Source organism: Styela clava, chromosome 5 (genome assembly GCF_964204865.1).
Source record: "Styela clava chromosome 5, kaStyClav1.hap1.2, whole genome shotgun sequence".
Lineage (NCBI taxonomy): Eukaryota > Metazoa > Chordata > Ascidiacea > Stolidobranchia > Styelidae > Styela > Styela clava.
The window spans coordinates 18,278,426-18,295,848 of record NC_135254.1 but is presented as its reverse complement, the minus strand read 5'-3'; the positions used below and the strand labels follow the sequence as shown (position 1 = coordinate 18,295,848).

The window sequence follows — 17,423 nt, the reverse complement described above, 5'->3', positions numbered from 1 at the left end:
TATACTGTACAACAGAAAATGGTGATGTTAAAATGATTTTGCTGTCATCACTGTGAAGATGTGCATGCAGTAAGTAGAGTATATCATGTTAAAACGTGCTTTCAAGTATTTCTGCGACTAATGCTTTGTAAAAGTGCGCAACTATTATTACCTTGAAATTAGGTTACAATTGCTGTAAAACCCTAGTTCAATATACAAAACATTTTTGTTGTATCTGTTTTTATGACTCCCAAGTCAAAATTAACTGTGTCAAAGTTCAGAAAATGGCGTCGACTGGTGTGAGACAACAAAAGTAAATTCCAGATTTAACATGTGTGCGAAACAAAGTCCAAACTTCAACTTGTTTAAACATTTTATCTTTTTATAGATTATGTGCGGTGTTACCAATTGTATGAAATATAAACGTTTGAATTAGTTTGGTAAAATTATGATGTAACTTTAAAAATTTAATTGAAATACACCAAGCCACAACTTAACAATTTTTATTTTGTATATGAAAGAGAAGAGCTTGAAATATTTTAAAACTTGAGCATGAAGATTTAAAAAAAAGGTTAAAGAATAGGGCATTTGAGATCATGAGATAAACAAACAGAAAATTTTGGAGCTTTGACATATTTTTGTTGGAAATTCCTCATCAACGTAATAATACATTTGAAACAAAGGAGAATGCCTTTCTTAAAATATAAAAGAAAAAACAACCATATATAATGTGTGAAATTTGATCTTTCGAAAATATATCGTTTTAAAACGGATTTTGAGAATTCAATTGATATTAAAGTTAGTCATTCAATGAAAACGTGCATAATCTAAAGAAACATTTTTATGATAGGAGTATAAAAACTAGCGCCATAAACCCTAAAAATTTTTTATTGATCGCCGCGTTAGTACAGCTTAATATAATAGTGAAAATGCGTTATATTTTCAATTATTTCTCAAAGGAAATCCAAACATGACCAACTCATCGTAAAGGCAATGACAATCAAACAAGTTTCAAATCGCATCCGTGATATTTTATTAACCTCTATAAATTGGAATGTGCCGTTCCAATACGATGTTCGATTCAATGCACATAAGCGTTACAAAATTTCTTGCGCCTGAGATTAATATGCAATGACATGGTATCTATTATGCAATTAGGTCGCCAGTTCAAATGTCCTTGGGGGTCAGACCACATCCTCAAAACAAAAGCTGCTATTCGATAGTTGATTGATAGTCACCCTAACATGTAAATATTTATTGTTACGCGCAGCGTTTAGATACAGATCAAATTCAACAATGCAAGTTTAAGTGTTTTTACGTTTGTAAATTAATAACACGTAAGCAACATCAGAATTAAATGTTTCTTGATAAAGTCTTTCATTGCGAGATTTTTCTCATCTAGTTTACCTTAGTGAAAAATTGTAGATGTTTCGTCTGTTATATTTAGTGCTGCGGATAGCAGAGCGTTAGGAATTATCCAAATTGAGTTATTAGTTGTGTATAGGCCTTTATTAAGAATTTGTTACATATATAAATATATATTTCATTTGTAATACCCCTGTATGTGGGCGGGCATCCTTTGTTTTCGATCGCCATTTTTATGTACGATTCAGCGAGTACATTCAGTGTAGAAATGACAACAATTCGACAATAGATTATTTTAGTCTCAGAACAAAAGATACAGACTGCTTGCCTAAGTAAAACTAGGTAAAAAATGTATTTATTGAACTAATTCATTGGACAAACTATAATTCAACTGCTTCATTTAACTCAGCTACATAGATACAGCTATCTACTGCAATATAATATTATATACATAAAATTTTCAAAAGTTTTCTGCCCACAGAAGTTGGATAACAGGACAAGTTCGATATTGTCTAAACTCTAAACAGTCAATTTTAGTCGATTTTAAATGCGAATATGAAAATCATAATTCATTAATATGAACTTACACTTTTTTACAATTTTTGTGCAATTTGGTATCATCTTTTACACAAATAATTGAAATTAATATAAAAAAAATTGCTCGATTTTCATTGATAAACAGATATTATATAAAACTGAGAGCGTTAAGAAGATGCCTAATAATTATTGGTAATAATGAGATTGCAAAACCTATCTCTACTTCAACCAATTACGCATATGGATATATCCCATAATCATTTTCTTAGCCCATTTCACAAGAACTATAACCGATATAATTTTGATTGTTCGAGAGTCGAATACGCCGGCCCTATTGTTTAACTATCTGCCCAGTTATCAAAATCACACCGTCACCTTCAATACATTTCCAGCATCATCATCTGCGTAATACCTGGTCATACCGCCTATCAAGTGGCTCACAACACAATAAAATCATAGTTTCTCCGAGTGACTGTTTAAATATACCTTCACCGTTTTAAAAAATAAATAAACAAAATACGAAGCAGATCATCACTTTTATCCATCTTACAAATGTGGTAATGTAGAGAAAAGCTTACTGATAACTTACCTGGCTGAAAAGCACTTTTGCAAATTTGAAGACTAACTAAAAATTACATTCATTTTCGAACAAGGCGCTTTCTAAATTTTTGGCGTAGTCCGATTGCACACTTTCCAACATAACTGGATAATTGATTTAAATAATCTATTACGCAATGATTTCTGTGGAGGTATTTACAAATTGGTATACATTATAGCTGTAAAACTACACTAAATACATATCATATTGTGTTTAATGCTACTTACGTAATATTTACTACTACTGTTTACTACATATTAAAATACATTTATACTATAATATAACTAATTGTCTTCTGCTCTTTGGTTACGTGTTCACTCCTGGGTCTCCGTTACTTGCAAGATTATTATTCACCAAAAACGGCTATAAAATATTGTTTTAAATTCTCCTATTTAAATAAAACACTGCCTGGGTGAAGCATTGCTGTTCCGATGGCACGCAGCGATTAAACGAAACTTACGCATTATGCTTACTGAAATGTGTCTACCCATCGTGTTTAGTTTACCCTTCTTCGTGAGCAACACAAGAAACGGTACTCCCGAAGTATGTGAACCATGATGTCCGGGTTAGAGTTAGACCATAATTTCAGGTACGAATACTACGGAAGTCACTTGGCTAGCCCCCGAACTCGTAATAGAATTAAAATAAGGAAAATTGGAATAAAATTACGGCCTAACCCTAACCTGGTACACATACTACGTTCCGGTGTCCGCCACCTTGGTTCACATACTTCGGGAGTACCCAAAAACATGATGCATGATATATTGGAAACAAAAATAACTTCGTGGTTATTTTTACAATGCATTTTGAATAGCAAGTTTGCAAGATAACGAAAAACAAACATTTCGCTGCATATTAGCAAGTCTACAAATATTTGTACCCAATTGGGTGTTGCCTATAAATGAATGTATGATTATGTATCAACCAATTAGATGTTTCAATCTGTTAAACAAAGAAACACCCAAGAATACCAAGTGACGCTAGTTGTATCTCACTTGCCGCATGCGAAATATCTCAGATTTTAATTTATTTGATAGGTTCATGAAACTGAACGATTTCTATTCCGCATGGAAAGGCACAGAAATTTAATGTTCAGCATACATCACATAGATTACTAAAATAATTTTTATTTCAACACGCAAACAAATCTCTTTTTGTTAATTTAAAGTCCAGCTCTTTGGTATTATTTTATGGCCACCCCATAAAATCGTGCTCTTGCATCAGCCATCTGGGTTTTTCTATTAACTATACCCATTCTTCAAGTTCATTATTGATATCTTATCACACTTCATGCTATAGTTCTTCCAAATTTAAGGAAAGTTAACGATAATATGATGTTATATTAAATAGAATCAGATTCGGAATTCGATTCAAAAATAAAAGATTCGAAACTTACATCCCTACTCGCAGCATTCATTTCTATGACTGTAATGAATGAGAAATGTAGTACCTTTATTCAACTTAAATCTAAAGCACACTTAAAATGAATCTAAACTAAAGTAAAATATAACACAAGTAAATGTTATTAAACAAGAAAACAAATACGTAGCGAATTGCTGATGCTAACAGTAAGCGGCCCAATAGTTCGATGAATAAAGTTGAAAGAATTTACTACAGCACAGTAATGATTGATGTCTGTTTTAAAACGCTATAGCAATCATCGCTGGACTGCAGCTGTATAAACGAATAGATGCATTGAGTTACATTTACAAGTTATTACAATGACTTATATCTTATTATCCGTGTTGTTTATACTTTATAATATTAGCCTGTCAATGAAGTCTCAAATACCTGAAAAAAATAGATAAGCACGAATAGGTACAACCTTCAAATCTAAACGTATCCACCCACTCATACATATTTTCAAACGAAAGAAAGGCTACTCATTCTTCGTTGCCTCCAGCAATGGGTCCAGGTAAGCGGGTCGTTGTTTTACATCTGACGTAGTATCCTCATTGCGACTAAAATTATTCATTCGATATTTAATGACCTATTTCGTTATTGCATGTAGGATATCCAAACATACGTAATAACGTTCATAACCATTTGCGAGGGATAACGTAACATCCCATCCGGCACCCATCATAACCAAGAACGTATTCGATTGAATATCATCCCAGAAATTAAGTACTGTATTCGAGAATTGTTAGGGATTGGAAGGTTAATTGAAAAAAAGTTGTGGAATGCATATTTAGCTCGTTGGCAATATACATGCAGCAAGTGGCTAGGCTGAGAGGACCATTTGTAGTCATTAAAAAGCCTTTATGCTTTCGTTTAGTCACTTAGTGGATGGAAATTCAAACATATCACTCAATATTCTCATATATATATACCTGTGTACAAAGCCTTCACATATTCTGGCTCTGAATCATATTGGTCATTTATACGCTTTCCCATTACAGTCTCAAATATAATATCAAGTACACAAAAGTGGTTGGTCTGTGAATATAGAAAACCACTTCCGTTTCAGTGGTGTGTTTAGATTTTTTGTGAATTTGTCTGACTGTTCATTCGTATCTTCAAGAAAATCTTGAAGTAGGAGCAAGAAAATTCTTGAGTAGAATTATTTTTGAATAAAATGGTAAGAATGAAGCTATAAAACATTTTAAAATAAATGTAGAATTTTAATTGTAAGCCAAGTCTCAAATAACGCTAATGCCAAGAGAATAAGTAGAGAAACAAACAGACTATACGTGATTATACGAAAGCTAGTAAAGCCTTTACCACCTTTATGTTGTCCGCGGTTTCTCGAAAATGTCGTGTTTCACTTGTCCCATGTGTCCCACGTGAAAAATTCTGGGGACAAGGGTCGGGGAAACATCCATTGTTGACACATCATCACCACACATCGTCACAGCAGACTAAACACACAATGTCAGCTTCTAATCAAATAAAACACACTGGAAAAAACATGTGTAATAACGCAAACTACACAACTTGGCTCTGCTGCCCCCTACAACGTGCTGCCCGGGGCGGTTGCCCCTTTCACCCCCCTCTAGGCACGTCACTGATGCATGGAGGGTCACATTTTCGCATGAAAATGATTGGCGTCGTTGCTACACTCTAAGAAATGTTCGGTAAATTTTACCGTCATTTCAGGGGTAAAACTTCGTGTCGGTAAACCGATTCACCGACCGATATTTACCGATATTGGAGGCGTGACGTTAGTCGGTGTTGCGCGCGCACACTGGTAAGGGAGAGCAGCCAATCAGACGGTATATTTCAAACGAGGAAATTAACACGCGCAACTTTTTGGTGCTTTACTCCCTAATTTGTCCGTTCCATCGACGCATTCCAGACTATTGAACTTTGATATGACGATATTTACGTCAGTCGACAGCAGTTATACCTTAGTTGCCTTTGTTATTACTGAGTTGGCAGTATTTCTGCAAGGCAATGCAGCTTGGATTTAATAATGTCAGTGTAGAAGATGTGTTGTTTAGCGTTGAATATTATATTGAATATTGTATTGTTTAGTGTGATTGTAGTAGGGCATGATCTACCGTACCAATTAATATATTCTGCTTTAAAGCTATAGCAGTACAGCAGTCTGCCAGTATAGCAGTACAAGGTTGGTTAGACCATCGTACGACGTACGTACTGACCTAAGTAGGCTACATCCATGTTACACTGTTATGCCTATGGATACTCAACACAGCATAAACTTGATTCGTATTTCCAACAAGCTGACAAGTCTCAATTTTTGTCATTACTGCAGCACACTGACAAATGCCAGAATGCAGGAATATAAATACAATATGCCCTCTCTCAGTCTATACAGATCTGGGCTTTCTGGCTTTGAAAAGTCGGTATCTAATTACGGAATTAAGATAAGGGAAAAAATATCAACAGACGCTTCGTGTCGATCGCAGATCTACGGGGAACAAGAGACTGGGAGAAGGGGTGATATTGAACCATTACTCTGTTACTGCATTGCAGCATTAATACACTGTAGCTTGAAGAATATGATTTTGAAATATACAGGTATCAATTAAATATATGCCTATATAATTACTTATCGATCTTAAGATCGGTAAGTGTGTTGATAGGTATTTGTCTGTATGTCTGTGTGTTAGATGCACGCGATATCTCATGAGAGCGAGGTTGAATCTGCTCCAAATTTTGCATGTGCCTTCATCGTAGCTCAGAAGGCTATTGATTTTGGATGGATTATGTCTTATAATTAGCGAGTTATTAATTAATTAGTGATGAGACACACGGTGTCACTATGGAGTAAGACCACTGTTTTGGGGGATCCCCTAGCCCTCGATCGATAAGTCTTCGGTTTCTAACCGATATTCTAGTTATTTACTCATTAGATTTATATACAGAATTTGAACATATTTGATATTACATATTTAAAAATTGTTTCAAGCTTTATTGGGAATAATTAAATATTTGATTTAGGCCAGCCCAATTTACTGCTACATGCTTTGAGTTTGTAATATTAAAAATGTACATAAATTACTCATTATACAAGTATATTCAGATTTGGATATGTATACATTCCTTTCAACAGTGTTTTCCCTTTAGAAAACTGAAGGGAAAACTGTGGCATGAACAACTTGTCTGCCACAGCACTTGACTATAAGAAATTCCAGGCTTAGGCTTCAAAAAATTTGACATCATTGAATTTAATAACATGTTATTTCAAGGGAGAAGAAGTATTTGAGGTTGGTTATAATGTTAATTTTAAATTGCAAAAAGAAATACTTTGTCATCTGCTTTGGGAATATGTATTTGGGGTGTAATTTCAGGGGAGTATTAAATGTTTGATTTCTTCTGAATATAATTTCAGATACCGCTTCCATCTAATCTACAAAGTTATGCAATATACCGGAAAACTCTGTATCGATTAATTGGCCAACGATTTTTGGCAACTGAAGACGAAAAAAAAATATGAAAGTTTATAGAAAAATGGGATATTGTAATCAATGCTAGTACACGCTATTAAAGAATTCCAGAAGTTGCAAAAAGACTAGATTGGTTGATTGAATAACAAAAAATTTTATTCCCAAATCGAATAGTATTTTCAAATTTTGCCTTTTTTTATTGAAACTTCTTGTACATTCCATTTCAGATAACTTGAGGATATTAAAAAAATAAAAATGCAATGATTTTGTGAAAGCAAATGAATAGTGCAATACATTCAGCACGGACAACACTAACCCGGAAAAACTCCTCTTCTGCTAATACCATTCTCTTCTTGGATTTCAGGAGCTGTCTACATAAGAGACTTGTTTGAAGTGGCTATGTAAATGGACACCCTGCAAGCAAAAACTTCTAAACGAGAAGTTTCTGCCTACTTCGCGTTTTTAAAGTTTCACAATTTTTCATATCATTTTTCAAACTTTTATCATTCATTTCACGTTCACATTTATTTTATTAATAAACCTTGTTATCTAAAATAGTCTGTGATTTTTACTGTTCATGTCCTGTAAAATGTAATGCCAGGATATTTACGGTAATTTTTTCCGGGTTCTGAATGTAAATTCACCGAATTTGTAATGTAAATTCACAGGTTAGCGTCGGTAAATATTACTGCGTATTGCCGGTGAAAATTACCGAAGAAAACTGTAAGAATTACTAGGGATATACTGTAAAATTCACAGGTGATCGACAGCAATTTTACCAAAAATTCAAGTAATCTTTACCCTAAAATCACATTAAAATTTCACAACTATATTCCTGTAATAGGTAATGCCAGGCGATTGCCGGTAAATATTTCTTAGAGTGTACACTCTCGATTTCCACTCGTAAGAAAGGAGCCCTGGTGCATCGAATAATGGTGATGCCGTATACGGTGTCTCAAAAATGTCGTGTTCCACGTCTTCCACTTGTCCCACGTACTGTATAGGATTTTATTCACTTGGGAAGAGCTTCACTTGACTTAAACGAATAATCAGAGCAATTTTTTAAGGTTGTGGAAATTGGTGTGTAGGTGAACTATAACTGATTTTACTGAAGATTGTAATTACTATTTATGACGGATATTTTTCAATAAAAATTTGATTGTATATACATACAAAAAATGAAAATATTTTTCAGCTATTCTGACCAGTGATGACCTGGAAAAATCGTAACAACCGGAACGCACCTACTTCGCAAAAATGTAATATATTCACAACACGACGCGGACGTTTACAGAACTGCAAAGAAATTATATGAAATATGTTTGTGTGAAATTATAAGAGTATTCATAGCAATTCAATATAAATTTTATTATTAGAAAGGTATGGACCTTTTCCCGATCTAAGACCCCCTAAAAATTCTTCCTTTACTTGACCATTGCAAAATTTTTGGGGCTATTTTAAGAGTGCTTTTGCGAGTTGGCGCCTGTAAAATGGGGTGTGTGTTTGAAACCATCATTATGAATTATCGTATATATCTGTTTTTAAAAGTACCGGTAAAGAATTTTAGCCTAGTTTATCACAGCTATTTCTACACTAATTTTTATTAAAACTCCTAGGAAGACGAAGTGATCATTGAATTATCTGGTTTACATTTAAGTTTCCGAAATACAACTGAAAACTAACGAATAGAGTTCAAATATGCGAAAACGAGGTAATGTTTACGACCACGCTTGAAAATCTGTCTGAGTGGGAAAAGTGTCTGAGCGGATGCGCAAAGGGAGCATAGTTACGTCACTTTTTGCATCTTGCTGATTGACTAATGTCCCGAAGTAAACAAGGAAGTTGATGCTCGGGGAAAGGTCCATATAATGAATTTTCGTGGGGTCAAAGGTCGGAGGAACATCTATTACACGTTACTGCTGTACTAGTTATTTGCGTGTTGTAACGTAAAAAGATCTAATATGATGTAAAAAAAACATAAATTAATAACTGAGTTCACCAGAAAAAGTAAGCTATTCATTTTTTACCACAATTTTATTTCAACAACGGGACCGCAAATGCAGTAAAATGTCCAACAACCGGAACGGAATGGATGTGGACAAAACATCTGATGGATGGACAGGATGTGGACAAAACATCTGAAGAATAGAATGGATGTAGACAAAACATCGAATGTGTGGGATGGATGTGTACTAAACACCTGAAGAATGGGATGAATGTGAACAAAACATCTGGTGAATGAAATGGATGTGAACAAAACACCTGAAGAATGGAATAGATGTGGACGAAACATCTAATGAGTGGGATTGATGTGGACAAAACAACTGAAGAATGGAATGGATGTGGGCGAAACATCTAATGAGTGGGATTGATGTGGACAAAACACCTAAAGAATGGAATGGATGTGGACGAAACATCTGAAAAATGGAATGAAAGTGGACGAAACATCTGATGAGTTGGATTGATGTGGACGAAACACCTGAAGAATGGAATGGATGTGGACGAAACATCTGATGAGTGAGATTGATGTGGACAAAACACCTGAAAAATGGAATGAAAGTGGACGAAACATCTGATGAGTTGGATTGATGTGGACGAAACACCTGGAGAATGGAATGGATGTGGACGAAACATCTGATGAATGGGATGGATGTGAACGAAACATCTGATGAATGAGATGGATGTGAACGAAACATCTGACGAGTGAAATGTATTTGGACAAAATATTGTTGAATGAGATATATGTGGCAAAACCCCTAATGAACGGATATCTATGAGTACTGAATACGGCTGGATGAGACGCATATGGACAAAACTTCTGGTAATGAGATGTATGATAAACGGGATTCATGTATACAAAACATCTGACGAAAGGGATTTATGTGGACAAAACCGCTAATGAAAGAGATTTCATGAAAAAACAAAAACATAGCAAATGTTGGTGGTAAAACATTTCGTGATATGAATGTATATAGACAAAACATCTGGTAAATGGTATCCATGATAAATGGGATTCATGTGGACAAAACATCTGATGTATAAGATGTAGGTGTACAAGACATCTGATGCTTCAATATCACAAGGCATCAATATCGGATGAGTACCGGACAAGTGGGATAAGTGTGACACATGGAACAAGTGTGACACGGGACCTGTGGTACAAGTGGGTCACGTGGGATAAGTGGGACACGACATTTTTGAGACACCCTGTTGTCTGTACCAAACCTGATCGGTCGAATTCAGAAATGAATACCAAATATGGTTGAATCACAAACTGAAATTTTTTCTCATCTTCGAAATGTTCCCTTTGTGTGCTTATATTACTATGTCTACTTGTATTCAAATATTGTCAATAAGTAAGCACCTTATGGTTATGGCATTGCTTCGACATAACTCTCGAACTGCATTTTTAAGTAAAAGGTTTCTCTAATTGAACCAATGCATTTTTGAACCCACCAACCAGCTCAAAGGGTGCCGAACAGCATGATGGTATCAAAGTCGAAAGATTATAGCTATAGACCGTAGCTACTCAACCATGTCGAGTCTGTGCAGAATTCATGTGCTTGTCCGTCTCAACATTGGCCCCTTACGTTACAAAATTCCCACAATTGACAACTGAAAGAAGTTACCTTTGAATTTAAGACGAACGGAAATAAACGCAAAAGCTTGATTAAGTATATCACATATAAAGGTATAACAATAAATATCCTTCAAAAATCATGTCGGAGAAAGAAGCTAAATGTGTCATTTTCAACAGCAATTTCCAGTATCCAGTGAACTTGGATTAAAAAAATAACAGAATTCCCTTTTCCATCAGTCAAGGCATGCGCATGTATAAAAGCTGAATTCGGTAAATGCGCATTTATGGTATACCAGAGGTGCAAGGTATATTGCTTACATATGATCCTCGTATTGTGTTTGGTAACGGAATTATGGAGGATGAAAGTACTTCTTCTCATACACCCGATACAAATGCTACATATTGTCACTATTGGGACAACAAGTGATATATTTGGTATACATATCGGGAGTAGAAGATTTGGCATGGTCTTGTATCAGCAACATATTAGTGCGATGACTGCGCTAGATGAAGAATATATCTTTGTGATTGCCTGATTGGTTGCACTATCTTCGTGTGTTCAACATAAATAAGCTTATAAATAATCAGTTTGATGTTGCTATGATCACGTTCATTTCATGAAAAGTGCGCTTCAGAATAGAGTGTTCCGTTCCGTTCCGAGGTTGATATTTTATGAGTTGCAATATTCGGAAAACCTATGTGATTGCTTCTTTAAAAATAAATACCAATATCCAATTTTGTATTTAACAATGAGCCGTTGAGTACAAACCTAAAATTGAATAATTTCAAAATTTATTTCTAAAAAAAAAATATATTTTAATGTTCTGTTCAATTCAAAAATTTCCATGTTTAAAACAAACATATGTTGGGTCGGATTCTCGTGATTTCGATGTTGCTTTGTGCTATGCCAAAACATGTTCCAAAACACAGTGTTTGCGGATTTCATGAAGTAAATGATTATGACGAAACAAATATTTGATTTACAAATACAGATGGCGTCAGGAAAGTGACTTCTGCGACGTGCGCCAAATATGGCGGGTTAGACAATAAATACCGCCAATTAAATGGTACAACCACATTCGCCTTGTTCTATAAAAATTCAATTGAAACAGAGTCGCGAGCCTAGAATTGGTGGGCGTTGCTTGGACTCCTGATTCCCGTTGGCTTATCGTTTCAACAACAGGACGATGTATGTAACATGTCAAATATTGACTGGTTCCGAAAGCCCAAAATTTTATGTGTTTTGCGACAAACTCTGAAGTCAATCACATGCTAACCACTCATTTTCCAATGAAAAACTATTTGAAATAATTATGCAACTCACAAAATTTAGAAATCAAATACCGCCAATTAAATGATACAAGCCACATTCGCCTTGTTCTATAAAAATTCAATTGAATCAGAGTCGCGAGCCTAGAATTGGTGGGCGTTGCTTGGACTCCTGATTCCCATTGGCTTATCGTTTCAACAACAGGACGATGTATGTAACATGTCATTGTCAAATATTGTTGACTGGTTCCGAAAGCACAAAATTTTAAGTGTTTTGCGACAAACTCTGAAGTCAATCACATGCTAACCACTCATTTTCCAATGAAAAACTATTTGAAATAATTAGGCAACTACCAAAGAACACGAAAAGATAATTTTTTTTTAAATAGCATTAATGAACGCTCCTATTCTCGAATATGAAATAAAAACAAAAGTTTTTTAAAGAAATAATTTCTAATTTTTTGCAAACATAGAAAATAGTATCAGCGATGTTTAAGCAATGGGTTAAAGTATACCATTCATCCTACAAAATCATCTATCACAATTCTCTAAATAAAGTGCGAATTAGCACATAATTTTGATACAAGGTCGAATTGCACAATATATTGTTTACGTTACAGGTGTTTGTCGTCAACATGTTATTGATACATATAGGTAAGCCATTCGATCCATGGCGAACGTATTGTAGATTAGTTATTATTCATATATAAGAAAAATACGCGTCGATAACCGGAACTCTACAAAAGGGTAAACCCGTCCATAGACTAATAAATTGAAATGTAAAACTGAGCACGCCTATTTACTGTCTAAATTACAGTTACCGTTATTATTTACCAAAAAGAGGTTTCGGTTCCAAACGTGCATAAATCGAATGACATCGTAAATTTGTGACAAATGGTGCAAATCTCGCTAAATAATATGGGAATGGAAGAGCAAACAGATAGATTGCCATTTTACATAAATACCTCATTGTAAAATTTATGTCATGTGGCGTGCTTCTACAAATCCATGTGATCGGTGATACTCTCTTCCTTCGATGCATAACAATCGCAACTTAAGATTAGTTCGAGAACCTCGTTATAATATTATCCGTTCGACTATTTGCCGTGGTGCTTGTAAATTCCTCGTCGGCAGTGGGAACCACGCGCAGTGACGCTTACAATTCCGACTGTTTATTTTTTGTCGCCGTTATTACTGGATAACAGCATTTTGCTTTCGTAAGATATGCCACTTAAGCATGGGCGAATGCGAATGGCTGATGCAAGCAAACGATTTATGGGGTGGCCATAAAGAAATAACAGAGAGTTGGGCAATGAATTAACAAAAAAGGTATTTTAGTACTTTATGTGATGTATATTAAACATTAAATTTATGTGCCTATGCCATGCGGCAGAGAAAAGAAAACGTCGAGTTTTCTGAACACAATAAATAAATTCAAATCTGAGATCTTTCGCAAACGGCAAGTAATATAGAAATGAAATGCATCTAGTGCCACTTGGTATTAGTGGGTGTTTCTTTGTTTAATAGATTAAAACCATCTAAATTTTAATTGGTTGGTACATAAGTAGTAGTATAGGTCGGATTCGATACCCAAATAATGTTGCACATGTTGAGCAAATGTTGATCAATGATGCAAATGTTGAGCAATACCCAAATAATGTTGCACATGTTGAGCAAATGTTGATCAATGATGCAAATGTTGAGCAATGGTGGTACGTAGGAAGTTGTTATGTAATATTGTTTCCGGTATCAGGGGATAGCGTTTGGTAATTTTCGAAAACCATACCCAAATAATGTTGCACATGTTGAGCAAATGTTGATCAATGATGCAAATGTTGAGCAATACCCAAATAATGTTGCACATGTTGAGCAAATGTTGATCAATGATGCAAATGTTGAGCAATACCCAAATAATGTTGCACATGTTGAGCAAATGTTGATCAATGATGCAAATGTTGAGCAATGGTGGTACGTAGGAAGTTGTTATGTAATATTGTTTCCGGTATCAGGGGATAGCGTTTGGTAATTTTCGAAAACCATACCCAAATAATGTTGCACATGTTGAGCAAATGTTGATCAATGATGCAAATGTTGAGCAATACCCAAATAATGTTGCACATGTTGAGCAAATGTTGATCAATGATGCAAATGTTGAGCAATACCCAAATAATGTTGCACATGTTGAGCAAATGTTGATCAATGATGCAAATGTTGAGCAATGGTGGTACGTAGGAAGTTGTTATGTAATATTGTTTCCGGTATCAGGGGATAGCGTTTGGTAATTTTCGAAAACCATATCGGCAACCGTGTGTTAGTCATTAAGTTTATGGTTTGTCGTATATTTACATGCACCTATGGAATTTTTTTGTTTTTGTTTACGTACATTTGAACTCATGTGTTGTTTTTGATAATTTGTGAATGCAATCAGCATTTCAAGTACATGTACCCACACTACTTGCATTTTGAAATTTGGATTTCATCAATATTACGTAAGTCAGTACGTATATGTGAGTATTATACGTCAGCGAAACATGACTGTATTCCTCATAGCAATGCTCGTATTAGAAGTGAATAAGATATGATTTATTTGATTAGCTTTTATCATTGGCAGCTTTCGTTTATGTTCTTTAGCTTCCCAAATGTGTTAGTCATTAAATTTATGGTATATTTTGTATGTGTTTATATATTAGAGTATTGAGCAATATATATGAGGGTTTAAATCTTCTTTTTTGAGCCGAGTGATGCAGAGTGGTAATTTATTTCGTGTTTAGGAAATCATGCAATGTCGTAGTTAAGTTTTGTGCATCTGTTGATTGGAAACAACCATAAGGATGTACTGACTTTAGTAGAAAAATGACAACTGAGTTGACATAATTAAATTCAAAAAACGTATGTTTACTGACCGACGTATGTTAAAATAATTGAAAAACGATTGTTATTGGAGGTTTAGCGAGAAATAAAATGCAACAGGCTGCGCATCGGTTTGAAAAAAAAAATTACAATATAAAACAGCTGACAAAAAAAAAGGTCGTGTTTCCCGGTCTAGTCGTTTGATTTGTTTTTTTTTTTACAGTTGTTTATTTTTTTTTTCATTACTCTTTTATTTTCGGTTTATTTTTGATCTTGAAAATTTTATTTTTTTTAAATTTTTTTTTTTTTTTTCAATTTTACAAGAAATCGATAGTTCGACATATTATTTACCACAGAGATTCTTTTTCACAGACTTTACTGTTGTTTTTGATAATTTGCGAATGCAATCAGCATTTCGAGTACATGTACCCACACTACTTGCATTTTGAAATTTGGATTTCATCAATATCACGTAAGTCAGTACGTATATGTGAGTATTATACGTCAGCGAAACATGACTGTATTCCTCATATCAATGCTCGCAAGTAGATTGTTCTTCCTCGTATTAGAAGTGAATAAGATATGATTTATTTGATTAGCTTTTATCATTGACAGCTTTCGTTTATGTTTTTTAGCTTCCCAAATAGGCAACCCTAGTGATTGTCCTACATTCCCCAGATGTGATGCCAGACTTCAATACCTAACTTCGGTAAAATTGTCTTTGAATATTCAAAAAATGGTATATTTATCAGTGTAGAGTAGATGGTCTGTCATATACATAACACATTTTTATAAGTTGCAAATAGTTTCATCGCTATTGGCAAAATATTTACCACCCTCTAAATTTCGAAACACAACCCCCCCCAATAATGAAAATATATATATATCAATGGAGCATGGTAGCCAGAATAATGATATCATAATGGATGGGAAGCAGATAATAATATTTAACAAAGGTTACCAAAGTAAACAAGATCCGAAAATGATATAAATATATTAGTACAATGTCATATTACCGTAGAAGTTTTTTGTTGATAATTTCCCATACCATGGCTCGCCGAAAGTAAGGCATATCTCGCTGGGAAAATGTTAAGTCTGATTTAGAAGTAATATACTCTGCAAATTTGCAAGCAAAGACTCCACAATCTGATCCATTCATTTGTTGCGGTATATCAGACATTGACAACAGTTGCCAGTCAGAAAGATTGATCTCTGATCCTTTTTTATCCTTGTGCTCACAAAGAAGATAATTTTTTAGGATTTCAAGGCATTCCCGATTGGCTCCACCCATTGAATCATAATATCTTATTTGTTTCGATATGAAATCAACGACAGCTAGACACCAATGCACGCCAAGATGTATTGGATACAGAACGATGTCTTTGGAAAATATATCAACTTTTTTTGTCCACCGACGTACTGATGTATAAGATTGTGTACTCAATCGAGGATAAAAGAATGTATTCATGGAATGTACTGCGGGGTAATCTTTTACATCTTTAGAGCGCTGAACAATCAATTCCATATAAAAATTTATAATTTCATCATTAAGCCAATTTAGACCGAACAAAGTCGACATGTGCTCGCGGGTTATTGAAATGTTGAAACACTCAGAAAGGACTTGATTTGGAGGATATGGAACTAGTGCTTTGTTTATGTGTTCGCTCATGTCGGAAGTCAGCTCAGGAAGTGTGGGTTGTTCGATAATCTTTTTTTCTTGGAGTTTTAATTTGTTGTGTAAAATTTCAGCCAGAAGTGCATCTTTCTCTTTACGTTTCTCGTGCCAAAGTCGGGCTCGTGTTTCTTCAGCACGTGTTTGAGCTTGCCTCTGACGAACTCGACGATTGTATGTTTTTAACATGTCAGGAACGAAATTTTGTGACAAATATGGAGAAGAAAACTCTTTCAAAATCTGGCTTCTCTTTATACTATCATTGAGAGTGGTTTCTGTTTGACTTTCGGCACCCCGAAGGACTAAGTTGTATATACTTATCGCTTTGTGTAAAAACTTTCACTTGAATCGTTTTTTATTTTAATTTTTAAATTTTCACGTCATTGGACGCGAAATGGACGTGTCCTTTGTCCTGTCCGATATCCATTTTGTTATTGTGCTATTGTTGTAGTCGGAATTCTTCTTTTTGTTGTGAAAAAAAAAATCGCGTTTCTCATTAACTACAAGACCAATTGCTTTTGCTTTGATTAGTTTCAAAGACTTGTGTGGTCTTTATGGAATTATTCATTCCAAAATTTTTAACTCTTAACTATATGCACATATATACTTGAGTTTTTACACCAACTTCATCTTGCAGTCAAGCGAAAAATTACAGCTTATAATTAGAGAAAAATAAATTAGTTTTTAAAATTTTTGATAAACAAAACACACTTCTCTCAT

The 17,423-nt window shown here is 34.6% G+C and overlaps 1 long non-coding RNA gene and 1 pseudogene across 1 annotated transcript; one reads left to right on the top strand and one right to left on the bottom strand.

Moving 5' to 3' along the window:
• The first annotated feature begins 6,263 nt into the window (after positions 1-6,263).
• On the top strand, positions 6,264-7,831 carry LOC144422755 (uncharacterized). Its single transcript, XR_013475367.1, has 3 exons — positions 6,264-6,463; positions 7,013-7,152; positions 7,560-7,831. It is a non-coding gene; the product is annotated as an uncharacterized LOC144422755 (long non-coding RNA).
• An 8,212-nt stretch (positions 7,832-16,043) lies between these two features.
• Positions 16,044-17,423, bottom strand: LOC120344744 (sentrin-specific protease 1 pseudogene; annotated as a pseudogene).